General features: G+C 46.0%; 1 pseudogene across 1 annotated transcript; it reads right to left on the bottom strand.

The window, feature by feature from the left end:
• Positions 1 to 795: 795 nt before the first annotated feature.
• Positions 796 to 10,107, bottom strand: LOC148136875 (histidine N-acetyltransferase-like; annotated as a pseudogene). Its single transcript, XR_015754358.1, has 2 exons — positions 9,974 to 10,107; positions 796 to 3,067 (listed from the first exon to the last, which is right to left on the bottom strand). The product of XR_015754358.1 is annotated as a histidine N-acetyltransferase-like (transcript).
• Between the last annotated feature and the right edge of the window lie 4,877 nt (positions 10,108 to 14,984).

The following is a 14,984-nucleotide window of genomic DNA, read 5'->3' as shown; positions in this document are numbered from 1 at the left end:
ATCGCGAGCTCCAGGCAGCAATACACAAATATTCAATCCAAGACAAGCAAATGTACACCCAAATCACGCCACAAAAGTGAACCTTTCCACTAGCTTCCGTCCTGTCTCTCCCTCTCTCTCACCAATGAGCATCTTCCAATTTTCTTACCATCTCAGTTTCAGCCTGTGTTTTCCTAGCTTGTAAGGGTAATGAGACATTCGCATTCCAGAACAGTCAAGATTACGGAGTTGAGCTTCATAAATTTAAATCTGCTCAATGGCGTATACATGAAAGTGTATCAGGGTAGTTCTATTAGGTACATATTGCACTCAGCTTATTAAATTTCTTTTCCTATTGAGTATGACTTTTGCTAAGAGTCTTCAATATAAACCAGAAATTCAGTTATCCAACCTCCAACTATAAAATATGCGCACCTTCCAGCCCTGAGTCAAAAGGAAGTACTGAAAATGTGTTGCTGGAAAAGCGCAGCAGGTCAGGCAGCATCCAAGGAACAGGAGAATCGACGTTTCGGGCATAAGCCCTTCTTCAGGAAGGCTTATGCCCGAAACGTTGATTCTCCTGTTCCTTGGATGCTGCCTGACCTGCTGCGCTTTTCCAGCAACACATTTTCAGCTCTGATCTCCAGCATCTGCAGCCCTCACTTTCTCTCAAAATGAAGTACTGCCACACATTCCAGAAGTGAACAAATGTTATCACCTTATTTACACCGAGCCATTGACACTAGGAATAGATATCCTTAATGCTTCTGAACAAATGCACCCCCCCCCCCCCCCACCCCAGCCGTGGGTCAAGTGCTTTCCGCATATCCTGTAGTGGATGGAAGGCTACAAGCTTTCTAATTCCCCCCTTTTATCATTTCACGATAACAATACAGCATATACGAGTATAATTAGTCCATTCAGTCCATTTGTATGTTCAACAAGTTGAGCGCCTCCTTCTGGCAAGTCATCATCCGGAGGAGCAGAGTCAGAACGATACCTGATTTCAGCATAAAAGCTTGGACATGAAAGTACAGGAGTAAACAAAAGTCGATTAACGAGATTCTTCTTTGGCTTAGGCGAAACGCAATGCACAGTCCATTTCATGAATAAGCAAACGACAATGTATATTCCTAGAATGAGACCAAGGAGTATTAATGCATCCCACACAAACCATCTGCACAGTGGCCATAGCCAGCAGATAGGACTCCATCCACATGTGTCGGTGGGGCAGGTATCTTCCCTGTATCTTGACCTGTTTTGTTGATGACATCTGTGCCATATACAATGCCTTTAGAGAAGTCGTCTACGTAGGTGCAACATTGTGGGCCAATGACAGAACAAGCACCTCCTTCTTTAGCAAGGAGGAAATCTAGCACTAATCGATTCTAAAACGTCAGCATCCAGGTCTCCTATAGTTCTTTTTCATTAGTTTCAACGCATGGGCAGTTGAGTTGGCAAGTTTTCTAACGTTGTATGCAAGGTCACTTATCTTATCTAGGGCTATCTCAACACCCCAGCCAGGAATAAGGCATCCCATCAACCTAGACCACCAGGTTTGTTGATGGAAGAAGTCGTGCAAGTCTCATTTTGTTTTCCCTCTAATTTGTGTCCCGTAGCTATTCACATATTGGTGGGCTTTCCATTCATCATCTATCTTAAGTATTTTATGGTGGAGGGTAAAAAATGGTAAGGTGTGCACTAAGGCAAAATATCCATACCAGTCATTGGATAAATATGGGTAGGCCTTGTTTTCGCATAGCCAATGAAGGCTAAATGGAGTTCTGAGGGCGGACTTCTGTGAGAAATGATGAGTCCACTCAAAGCAAGGGCCGAATCTTGTAAACAGTAGGTGTTAGCAAAAATTCGGTTATCCAGGTGTATTAGCAGCTGGAGAGTAGTACGAGCAGTGTCTTTTATGACATTTCTACATAGTACGTGCTTCACTTGCCCCATGTCGTGGGTACAGGAAGTTCTTTTAATGCACCATTCTAACAGTGGGACAATGTTAATGTTGAATCCTTTCAGTTTGTTAGTGCACTTCATACAGCGACGTGCTTTCTCATCTGGGCTACAAGCTTTCTCATCCCATGTTCCTTTTCAAACACCAATAATGGTTTGCTCACATTGCCATAAGAAAAGACAATCAGGCCTGAGTAGGCATTCTTACCTTAACATCCCACTCTACTGTCTGCAGTTCTTACTGTGAATTTCACAGAAATGCAGGGGTGACAAGTTTCAGAACATGTAACAGGTTTATTTACAAGAGTCTTTTGAAATTGGTGTCTGTTTGCTTCACTGAGTCCACATCCAAGCTCAAGTAGTCAAGACCTGTGTAAGCAAACACTGAACAATTCAACACTCGTCTGCCATTGGGCTTGTTGGTTTTCAAAGCCCTGGAGTGGGACTTGAATCTACAATACCCTTGATTCTGAGGTGATAGCATGACAGGAGGAGACAACGGATAAACTACTGAGCCCAGAAGCAACAAAGGACTGGCAATAGCAGCATTGGGGGCTCTTTCTCTTACAGGTCTACATATCTGTCTCCAGCAAGCTTTGCTCCTCAATGTCTCTATCCATGTGGAGTCCTAATGCAGTCTGGCAGAAGGATAACATGTCATGCCACACGGATGATTCAAAGCTCTAAACACAGTATACTGGGCCCTTCAAGGTGCTGATCCTTTGCTAGATCTGAGAGAGGAACTGTTTCCTGACCCTGGGGAAATGCTTCCCAAATATATCAATGTTCAGCAGGTGTTAGCCAGTCCCAAAGGGTACCCTGTAGGGGGCAGTGCCTAGGCTGACGACCCTGGGCTCTTCTTTGTCGTCGACCATCCAGATGAGCTCTTGCCTCATTAAGTTCTCTGGGTTGCTCTCCAATGGCTTGTACGGAGCCCAGTCTTGAATAATGGTCTTCCCAGGCAGCACCTCATCCACTGCTTGGGGCTAAGGAACACCCGCCTGACATCCGTGGCTCCGAGAAAGATTCGATCTTCCCATCCTGCCACACTCTCCTTCAGCTGGTTGATGGCAGCTTCCAGCCACTGAATGTTAGTTTCTGTCTTAAACTGCACAATGAAGATTTTCTGGAAGAATGAAAGCATTGATGAAGATTCCCAGTGTGACGATACTGTGGCTTTAAAAGATTTGTTTTGTCCTGGTTTCTGTTAGAGAGCGAGAGAGAGAGATTGGGGGACAGGTGAAAGAGCAGTCTCTGGGAAGACAAACAACTTGTGAAGCCTTGGGTTTTCTTTTCTAGCAAAACTGGAACAACAGAAGCAGTCTGAATGGGTGTGGTCAACCTCCCACCCACAGAACCAGGGATTTTAGGTATGAGCTTTCAGCAGTTGCTGTTGTGGGCCTGAAGAAGTGGAAGCTGTTTTCAGTCGGGACTTTTGCAGTTGAAGCTGTTAGATACAGCTCTGGCTGCTGCAGCAGAAAGCCTGAGTTGTCTCTCTCAGCTGCTATATTGTTTCTGACAGTGTTCCATTCTCCTGGACAGGAAGGGTGTTCGCATGTGAGCAACATCAGTTTTTCTGAATCTACCTTTGCCAAGGGTGTGTTTATAGGATGCTGCTACGTTGGAATAGTTGATGATTAGTAGTTAAGTAACATATTTCTTTATCAAGTATTTCAATGAGGTTTTACCAGTTCTCCTTTCTTGTATTCATATTTTAACTTTGTTGTAAGAATAAAGTTTGTTTTTCAAACCTAGTAATTTCACCAGCTGAAACACATCTGAAAGATTTGCCTTTAAATAAAATAGCCTAGACTGTCCAATTCTATCTCCTTGCCATATTAAGGGGAGTTGGTCTGGCCCATACCATCAGGCAAGGGGAGAGGTTGAGAAGGTCGGACCTTCAAGATAACCTCAGCTGATGCAGGAATTGAATCCATACTATGAGCATCATGCTGCGTTGCAAACCAGCCTTCCAGCCAACTGAAATAACTGACCTCCATGAATGAGGGGTACCGGTGACGTGAATCTGCAACAGTGTCTGAAATACTCATCAAAACTCAACACACATACATCTACTCAAACTTAAATATCTGAAATCCAAAATTCATAAAGACAGTGCAATTTACTCATTGGGTTGTGGTAAGTCTGATAGAATTTCATCACGGTCATCAACAGAACTAGCTGGATAGAGTGCAGAAAGGATTTCCCAGGATGTTGCCAGGATTGCAGGGTATTGAGTTACAAGGTGAAGCTGGATAGTCTGGGACTCTTTTCCCTGGAGCAAAGGAAGCCGAGGGCTGACCTTCTAGAGGTTTATAACATTATGAAAGAGGCTGGAATTGAACCTGGGTCCCTGCTGCTATGATGCAGCAGTGCTAACCACTGAGTCACCCCATATAAAATGCTAAAGGCAATTGATATGGTGGACATTGAACAGATGCTAAATACTATGGGACAGCCTCAAACAAGAGATCATAGATATACAGTGAGAGGAGCTAGGTTCAAAAGTGAAATGAGAAACTAGAATTTCAGAGGGTTGTGAATCTGTGGAACTCACAGGCCCAGAGTGCAGAGGAAGCAGAATCAAATCAACAATTCAAGAAATAAATAAATATGTTTCTGATGAAAATTGGAATAAAGGGCTATGAGGACGGGCAGGAAAGTGAGTTGAGACCAGGATAAAATCAGCCATGATCATGTTAAATCGCAGAGCATCCTCAAAGGGCTGAATTGCCTACTCCTGCTACTAATTCCTACGTTCCTATACCTCTATCACAGTCTTAGGCAAGTCATTTCAGACCCTAACCACACACCGTGTGTTTCCCCATGTAACCATTGCTTCTTTCATCAATCACCATATTTCAGTGCCCAATGATTCTACATACTTTTCCTATGGGAGAGGTTTGTATCTATCAGCACTGCCTGGAATTCCCCCTACCCCCCCTTAGGATTTTTCACACTTCAATCAAATCTTCTCTCAATTTTCTCGTCTCCAAGGAGATTTCTTTTCATACTTTCATGAAACATGATCTCATTGCGCAGGCCCAAGAGGCTGAATGGCCTATTCCTGCTCATGTATTCCTATCCCACGAGGAGCTGAATGGCTTACTCAGGTTTCAATCCTGTGGGATAATTCTTGGCACAACCTCTTAGCCAACGTGACACACTCACAATCACCCCCCTACTCCCGCCATTGCCATCGAAGGTCAAGACTGGTCACTATAGCAACATGGCAGCAGGGCAACAGCCTGGACGAACCCATGTATCGCTTATTCACGGCCACGCACGTGACGTTACCTGTGTACATATCAGTCGGAACTTGATGAGAGTCTCAAATGTCAGGGGTCTGGCTCTGGTGTGGTGACACACTTTCACCTCTGGGAACTGAGCCCTGAGCAGATTGATGCAGTAGTGCTGGAAGACCTTAGCGATTCCTTTGCCTCTCTCTTGCGGTGCCACCCTCAACCCTTCCACCACCGCAGTGTGCCCATCATCCACAATGTTCACTGAAGCAAAGGCTACCTGCCAACAACAATTGTCACAAAGCTGGTCCCTTTTTTCTAAAAGGTGTCCCTTTTTTCAAGGATACTGTGTCCTTGGTTTTATTCAGAGGGGTCAGAAATGCTCCTCGTGCCGATTAGACTGGTTTGTTACAGAGATTAAAGGGTAATGAGAGGCCTTTTTGTTTATTTATAAACAGATGTGACTTCAGGCCAAAGTGGTCATGTTTTAGGAGTGACCTGTATAATGAAAGGGGAGTGGTCAGGTCTCTAGCTGAGCAGTTCAGTCCAGAACTAGTAGGGAGTGCAACAGTGAGCTGTGTGGAAACTCTCTCTCTTTCTGCCCTTCTAACTTCAACCTGTAAGCAACTCAGATGTACAGCATGGAAACAGACCCTTCGGTCCAACCCGTCCATGCCGACCAGATATCCCAACTCAATCTAGTCTCACCTGTCAGCACCTGGCCCATGTCCCTCCAAACCCTTCCTATTCATATACCCATCCAAATGCCTCTTAAATGTTGCAATTGTACCAGCTTCCACCATTTCCTCTAGCAGTTCATTCCATACGCGCACCACTCTCTATATAAAAAAGAGCTAAGGGGCAACTTTTTCACATCTTTGCCCTTCACCCTAAACCTATGTCCTCTAGTTCTGGACTCCCCAACCCCAGGGAAAAGACTTTGCCTATTTATCCTATCCATGCCCCTCAATTTTGTAAACCTCTGGAAGGTCACCCCTCAGCCTCTGACGCTCCAGGGAAAACAGCCGCAGCCTGTTCAGCCTCTCCTTATAGCTCAAATCCTTCAACCCTGGCAACATCCTTGTAAATCTTTTCTGAACCCTTTCAAGTTTCACATCCTTCGTCACTGTCCACAATTCCACCGACCTTAGTGTCGTCTGCAAATTTACTAACCCACCCTTCTACACCCTCATCCAGGTCGTTTATAAAAATGACGAACAGCAGTGGACCCAACACCGACTCTTGCGGTACACCACTGGTAACTGGACTCCAGGATGAACATTTCCCATCAACCACCACCCTCTGTCTTCTTTCAGCAAGCCAATTACTGATCCAAACTGCTACATCTCCCACAATCCCATTCCTCTGCATTTTGTACAATAGCCTACTGTGGGGAACCTTATCGAATGCCTTGCTGAAATCCATATACACCACATCAACCGGTTTACTCTCATCTACCTGTTTGGTCACTTTCTCAAATAACTCAATAAGGTTTGTGAGGCACGACCTACCCTTCACAAAACCGTGCTGACTATCCCTAATCAAATTATTCTTTTCTAGATGATTATAAATCCTCTCTCTTATAACCTCTTCCAACACTTTACCAACAACCTAAGTAAGGCTCACTGGTCTATAATTACCAGGGTTATCTTTACTCCCCTTTTTTGAACAGGGGAACCACATTTGCTATCCTCCAGTCTTCTGGCACTATTCTTGTAGACAATGACGATTTAAAGATCAATGCCAAAGGATCGGCAATCTCCTCCCTGGCTTCCCAGAGGATCCGAGGATAAATCCCATTCGGCCCAGGGGACTTATCTACTTTCACACTCTGCAGGATTTCTAATATCTCTTCCTGTGAACCTCAATCCTACCTAGTCCAGTAGTCTGTATCTCAGTATTCTCCTCGACAACATTGTCGTTTTCTAGAGTGATACTGTCGAAAAATATTCATTTAGTGCTTCCCCTATCTCCTCTGACTCCACACACAACTTCCCACTACTATCCTTGATTGGCCCTAATCTTACTCTCGTCATTCTTTTATTCCTTAAATACTTATAGAAAGCCTTAGGGTTTACCCTGATCCTATCCACCAACAACTTCTCATGTCTCCTCCTGGCTCTTCTGAGCTCTCTCTTTAGGTCTTTCCTGGCTACCTTGTAATCCTCAAGCGCCCTAACTGAGCCTTGACATCTCATCCTAACATAAGTCTTCTTCTTCCTCTTGACCAGAGATTCCACTTCCTTCGTAAGCCACGGCTCCTGTGCTCTACAGCTTCCTCCCTGCCTGACAGGTACATACTTATCTAGGACACACAGGAGCTTTTCCTTGAATAAGCTCCTTCTGTTCCATTTTAAAACTGTGTTTTAAGGGGGTTTGTTTATTGGGACTGTTGTGTATATTCAGAACAGCATAATTAAGTCAAGTTTGGATAGATTGAGTTCTGTAGGGGTTCTTTATTCTGTTCTCTGTGTTTCATTGTGTAATTTTGAGAATAAATTTCTGTCTGTTTTAAAACCTAGTAGTCAACCGAGCTAGCTTACTCCAGCTAATTCTCACTGTACAGTTATGAAACAAATTGTAAAGTTATGATCTGGGGTTTCTGCTTAAGAATATTTTGAGTGGTCTCGCCTAGTCCATAACACAATGATGTGCATTTGTTTGGCGTCCAACATCAGTAAACTGGAAATCGCCCCTCCTGTCTAAGATACTCAGGTAAAGGGTAGGTGATGGCTTATTGGCAGGTCTGCTAATCCAGAGATACTGGTAATGTTCTTGGGGACAATGTAATGATAGATGATAGTTTGAAATTGGTAAAAGTTTGGAATTAAGATTCCAATGATGGACATGGTTTGAATGTTGGAAAACCCATCTGGTTCACTAATATTCTTTAGGGAAGGAAAACTCCCATCCTTACCTGGTCTGGCCTACACGTAACTCCACACAAAATGTGTTTGGACTCTTGACTGCCCTTTGGCAATTAGGAATGGACAATAAATGCTAGGCCAAGACAGTGATGCCTTCATCCCGTGAAGGAGAGGCAAATCCAGCAGAAGGTTCGACCCCAGGCCGCGAGAGGGGGCATTCAGTGCGAGACTTCAGTCAAAGATTTTACGGAGCGGCTGAAAGGAAGAGGGCGAGAGGCAGAGAGGACCCTTCAAATTCAAGATGTTGGAATTTCAGTTTATGAAAATCTGGAATTAAGAGTCTAATGATCATGGATCCATTTTGGATTGCCCGGGAACCCCAGCTGGTTCAGTGATGTCCTTTAGGGAAGGAAATCTGCTGTCATTACCTGGTCTGGCTAACATATGACTCACAGCAATGTAGCTGACTCTTAACTGCTCTCTGAGCAATTAAGGATGGGTAATAAATGCTGGCCCAGCCAGTGATGCCCTCATGCAATGAATGTATTTTAAAAAAAATAAAGAATTCCTATAATGTGGACGCAGGCAATTTGTCCCATCGAATCCCCAAAAACCCAGCTGAAAAGCAAGCCACCCAGATCCACCCCATCACCCTGCATTTACCATGGCTATTCTACTTAGCCTGCATGCCTTTAGACTATGGGAGGAAACCAGGGCACCCAGAGCAAACCCACACAGACACAGGGAGAATATGCAAACTCCACACAGACAGTTGCCTGAGGATGGAATTGAACCAGGGTCCCTGGCACTGTGAGGCAGCAGTGCTAACCACTGAGCCACCATGCTGCCACTAAAATGAGGTTGATTCCTAACTGCCCTCTGGGCAATTAGAGATGGACAATAAATGCTAGGCCTCGCTGGAGACATCCCATTAGTGAGTCAAAAAAAGGTTAGATCAACTCTCATGACGAGATGGCAGAGAAAATTTGTGAAAGGAAATTAATTAGAAGACCATCTTGCCACTCTGAAGATGCAGGCCATCATCAAACTGGGCAGAATGGCCACCTTCTAGAGCCACTGCCATGTCTACACTCTCCCAATGATCATCATTAACTGGATTGAATTAACATCAATTGGGAACCAATGCCCCTGGGAACTGAACCTTGAATTACCAGTCAAACCACAATACTACTCACTGAGTGAAAGGGTGGGGCCATGGAAAGCAGTACAGAGTGGAGGACCATTGAGGCAGTGAGACATCTCCTTCGAAAGAGAGACCCTTGATCTCATGCACACCATGAGGAGGCCAGACAGGAGGATATTGCCACCTTAACATCTGGTTTGACTCAAAGTAGACCACACTAAAGATCGGGATAGACACAGGAGATGGGGATGGAGACCAGCAGGGTGGGGTGAATGGAGGAGAAAGTTGAGGTTAGGGAAGCAGCTAACTGAGGGTGAAAAATGTGAATTCAAGGTTAGGGAAGGGGCCAATGGAGGATGAAGGTTGGGTTTGGAGGTTAGTGGAGGAGCTAATAGAGGGCAAAGATGGGGTTTGGAGGTTGGATGGAGCTAATGGAGGACAAAGGTGGGGCTTGGAGCTGGAGCTAATGGAGGGTGGAGGTGGGGTTTGGAGCTGGAGCTAATGGAGGGTGGAGGTGGGGCTTGGAGCTGGAGCTAATGGAGGGTGGAGGTGGGAGGTGGGGCTTGGAGCTGGAGCGTCAAAGCAGGCTATGTGGGAAGGCAACTCGAAAGGGGGTGAGGGAGAGGAGTTAGACTTGGGTCAGGAGTGAGTGTCGGGGCCAGATTAGTGCCTGAGAAATTAAATAATGAGCCCCCGAGGCCGGAAAGAGCCCGCGGGGGAGGCGGCGGTATTAGTTCGGCATGGCGGGGGTTGGAAACTGGTGGAGAGGTCACACTCACTACTTTCCCTTTTGTTTTTTCCGCAGGGATGGCTCTTCGATCCGGGGCCCCTGACCCAGGCGCGGTAACGGGCGGGCAGGTGGCCGAGGCCGCCGCGGGCATCTCTCGAGATGTCCATCACATCCGGGGAATCGGCCTCCAGGGCGCGGCAACAGCCCGGCTCGTGGCTCTCCTCCTCCACCGCTGCTGCAGCGCGAGACTCTTTTCCCCAGCACGTGGCTCTGCTCCAGCGCGAGACCTCCATCACGTGACCTTCTCCAGTGCGTCACCCCCTTCGGTACGTGACCCTTCTCCTTTCCCTCAGCACGTGCCTGAAGCTGCTCCAGTGCGGCCCCCCGCTGCGGCACGTGGCCCGTCTCCGGCACGTGACCCCGCGCGGCAGAGCTCTGGCGCCTGGCCCTCGCCCCCTTCACGGGCGCTCGGTGAGACTGGGCCTGGCCTCCCTTGAGTGGTACTTGCGCGCGCGCGCACAGGGTTTCCGTTCAGACGTCGGCCTTGGGTTAGGCCACACTGGGGGGTGGGAGGGAAAAAAGAGTATCGCGTTCAGCTCAGGTTGCTGCATTACAGGAAGGATGTGGAGGCTTTTCAGAGGCTGCAGAAGGGGTTTACCAGGTGGCTGCGCAAATGACAGGGTGTACAAAGTTAAAAATCACCCAACACCAGGTTATAGTCCAACAGGTTTATCTGGAAGACTAGCTTTCTGAGTGCTGCTGCTGCTGCTTCAGGCGGCCGTGGAGAATAAGATTGTAAGACACAGAATTTATAGCAAAAGTTTACAGTGTAATGTAATTGAAAACTTAACTCAAAAATAGATGACAGGGTGTGCACTTTAAGGAGAAGCTCAAAAGAAACTCCGTGGCGGAGGCTGAGAGGAGAAGTCTGTAAAATTGAGATTGGTTTGATGGTCCAGATAGCTGAAATGTGTAATACGAGGGGCATGCATTTAAGATGTCCAAAGGAGGGTCAGGTTTGCAGAGTGTGGGAGGAGCTGAAAATGTGTTGCTGGAAAAGCGCAGCAGGTCAGGCAGCATCCAAGGATCAGGAGAATCGACGTTTCGGGCATGCACCCTTCTTCAGGAATGAGGAGAGTGTGCCAAGCAGGCTAAGATAAAAGGTAGGGAGGAGGGACTTGGGGGAGGGGCATTGGGAATGCGATAGGTGGAAGGAGGTTAAGGTGAGGGTGATAGGCTGGAATGGGGGTGGGGGCGGAGAGGTCAGGAAGAACATTGCAGGTTAGGAAGGTGGTGCTGAGTTCGAGGGTTGGGACTGAGACGAGGTGGGGGGAGGGGAAATGAGGAAACTGGAGAAATCTGAGTTCATCCCTTGTAGTTGGAGGGTTCCTAGGCGGAAGATGAGGCGCTGTTCCTCCAGCCGTTGTGTTGCTATGGTCTGGCGATGGAGGAGTCCAAGGACCTGCATGTCCTTGTTGGAGTGGGAGGGGAAGTTGAAGTGTTGAGCCACGGGGTGGTTGGGTTGGTTGGTGCAGTCCTCACTTTCTCCTAGAGTGTGGGAGGAGTCTGGATCATGCAGCCAGGCGTGGTGATGGAGGCAGACATGATCGGGGTGTTTAAGGAACTTTTAGATCAGCACATGAACATGCAAGGAATGGGGGGATATGGACCAAGGGCAGGCAGAAGAAATTAGTTTAATTTGGCGTCATGTTCAGCACAACATAGTGGGTCAAAGAGCAGTTCCTGTGCTGTACTGTTCTATGAGGAAGGGTCACAGGACCCGAAACGTTAGCTCAGATTTCTCTTGCCAGATGCTGCCAGACCTGCTGAGCTTTTCCAGCAACTTCTGTTTATGTCTATATTCTGAGAGTTCAATAAGTTGAGGACTTGAGCTCTCCCACGTCCCAAACCCCACACAGTAGGCCTTGTTTTCACACAGTTTGCTACTACGCAATTGATTTTTAGCCACAGTCGCCATTAATAGCTAATCACCTTTTTAGCCAGTCCTTTGTCTGTCCAACCATTCTTAGAGTCCCGCAGTATGGAAACAGACCCTTTGGTCTATCCAGTCCCTGCTGACAATAGTGCCAAACTAAACTAGTCATGTTTGTCTGATTTTGGCCCATATCCCTCTAAGCATTTTCTATTCATGTACCATCGAAATGTCATGAGTCAGAGATGTACAGCAGAAAAACAGACCCTTCGGTCCAACTTATCCATGCTGACCAGACATTGATCTAGTCCAGTTTGCCAGCATTTGGCCCTTACCCCTCCAAATCCTTCCTATTCATGTACCCATCCAGATGCCTCAAATGTTGTAATTGTACCAGCCTCCACCACTTTGTTTCGCAGCTCATTCCATCCACGCACCACCCTCTGCATGAGAAATGCAGATCCATTTTAAATCTTTCCCCTCTCACCTCAAACCTCTGCCCTGTAGATTTGACCTCCCCAACCCTGGGAAAAAGACTTTGCTATGCACTCTATCCATGCCCTTTATAATTTTATAAACCTCTAAAAGCCAGGGAACTATAGACCGGGTGAGCCTGACATCGGTGGTGGGCAAGCTGTTAGAGGGAATCCTGAGGGAAAGGATTTACATGTACTTAGAAAGGCAAGGCCTGATTGGGGAAAGTCAACATGACTGTGTCTGGGAAATTGTCTCACTAACTTGATTGAGTTTTCTGAAGAACTAATGAAGAGGATTGATGAGGGCAGAGCAGTGGATGTGATCTGTGTGGACAAAATAACGCTTTTGACAAGATTACTCATGGTCGACTGGTTAACAATGTTGAATCACATGTAATACAGGGAGAACAAGCCATTAGGATAAAAAGCTGGTCCAAAGGTAGAACACAGTATGTGGTGACGGAGGATTGCTTTTCAGAATGGAGGACTGACCAGTGTGCCTCAAGGATCAGTGCTGAGTCCACTGTGTTTCATCATTTATATAAATGATTTGCATGTGAACATAGGAAGTATGGTTATTAAGTTTGCAGATGACACCAAAATCCGTGGTGTAGTGGACAGCGAAGAAGGTTACCTTCGACAACTGTGGGTTTTCGATCAGATAGGCTAATGGGCTGAGAAGTGGCAGATGGAGTTTCAGAGCAGGACTTACACTTAACGTTAAGGTCCCGGGGAGTGTTGCTGAGCAAAGAGACCTTGGAGTGCAGGTTCATAATTCCTCGAATGTGGAGCCTCAGGTAGGCTGGATAATGAAGAAGGCATTTAGTATGCTGGCCTTAATTGGTCTGTACATTGAGTATAAGAGTTGGGTGGTCATGTTGTGGTTGTAGAGGATAGTGGTTTGGCTACTTTTGTAATAATATGGGCTATTCTGATCCTCCTGCTGCAGGAAGGATGCTGTGAAACTTGGAAAGGTACAGAAAAGATTTACAAGGAAATAGCCAGAGTTGGAGGTTTTGAGCTATAGGGAGGGGCTGAATAAACCAGGGCTGTTTTCCCGGAAGTGTAGGAGACTGAGGGGTGACCTTATAAGGTTTATAAAATCATGAGGGGCATGGTTAGATAAATAGACAAGGTGTCTTCCCTGGCGAAAGGGAAGTGCAAACCTAGATGGTATAGGTTGAAAGTGAGAGGGGAGCACTTTAAAAGGGATCTAAGGGGCACCTTTTTCACGCCGAGGGTGGCGCATGCATGGAGTAAGCTGCCAGAGGAAGTGGTGGAAGCTGGTATGAATACAACATTTTAAAGGCATTCAGATGGATATATGTATACAAAGGGTTTTAGATGGATGTGGGCCAAATCCTGGCAAATGGGACGAGATCTATAAAGGATATCTGGTCTGCATGATCTGAGAGGCTCATGGGAAACACCCACCCCCCAACATCTTTTTTTTTTTTTAAAAAGGGATGAGGTTTTCATCTGTGTAAATGCCATTACTCAACCCGAACACATTTTATTGTGTATCAGCACCGGATTAGTTGTGTGTATGGGTTGTGCAATCGCCAGTGGGTCACTATTTCCAGAGGCAATCCGCATTTGATTTTCTCATTAATATGAGCGGTAATTAATTGACAGGCCTTTGTTACTTGGTAACGTTTGCTCAAACCTCTAATGAGAAGTTAAAGTGAGTTATTGATATCCTGGCATTCCCAAACTCTAATTAATAAGCTCCTCTTGAGATCCCAGAGGATCTTTAATGACAAGCTGAAGAAAGACTGTTGACCTGGCCAAGGCTAAGGGACCACAGGGATACCTTTTAGCAATTAGGCCACTGGTAACACTCACTGGATAAAACTTTGGCTCCTGTTCCTTAGCAGAGGACTGAAAGGAGAAGATTAATGTTTAAATGTCATGTTCCTTTCAACACCTGTTATGACTTCAGGACATCCCCAAATGCTTTGGTGTCAGCAAAGCAGTTTCTGAAGGGGCTATCATTATATTATCGATACAGTAACAGGCATATATTGTTGGAATTGTACAGGGCTTTGGTGAGACCTCACCTGGAATACTGTGTGTAGTTGTGGCCTCTTTATCTGAGGAAGATATCTCTGTCTATAGAGAGAGTGAAATGAAAGGTATACCAGATGATTCCTGGGATGGCAGGACAGGTGAATGAAGAGAGAGATTGAGATCGGTTAGGATTATATTTGCTGGAGTTTCGAAGAATGAAGAGGGAATCTCATAGAAACCCATAATATTCTAACAGGAGGAGACAGGGGTAAACGGATGAAGGATGTTCCCGATGACCAGAGAGTCCAGAACCAGGGAGTCACAGTCGAAAGGAGACCGGGTAGGACTGAGATGAGGAGGAATGTCTTCACCCAGAGAGTGGGGAGCCTGTGGAATTCTCTGCCACACAAAGTGATTGAGACCAAAACATTGAATGATTTCAAGAAGCAAGATGGAGGACGGGAAAAACTTCTGGCTGTAACAGCTGTTCCTTTTTTTTTAAAAGAGGTATTTTAGGTGTTGGAGGTGATTTCCTCGAATTCCTGGAGCAGCAATTGCTGTTTTATATGCTATTGCATTGTTTTGGATAAAAGAGACCTAAGGGGCAAATTTTTCACGCAGAGGGTGGTACATGTATGGAA

This window comes from Chiloscyllium plagiosum, unplaced genomic scaffold (genome assembly GCF_037043375.1).
Source record: "Chiloscyllium plagiosum isolate Xiang-an unplaced genomic scaffold, Cpla_swu_hap1 HiC_scaffold_44, whole genome shotgun sequence".
Classification (NCBI taxonomy): Eukaryota; Metazoa; Chordata; class Chondrichthyes; order Orectolobiformes; family Hemiscylliidae; genus Chiloscyllium; species Chiloscyllium plagiosum.
Note: the sequence above shows the minus strand (reverse complement) of the source record. Positions and strands in the feature narration are given on the sequence as shown.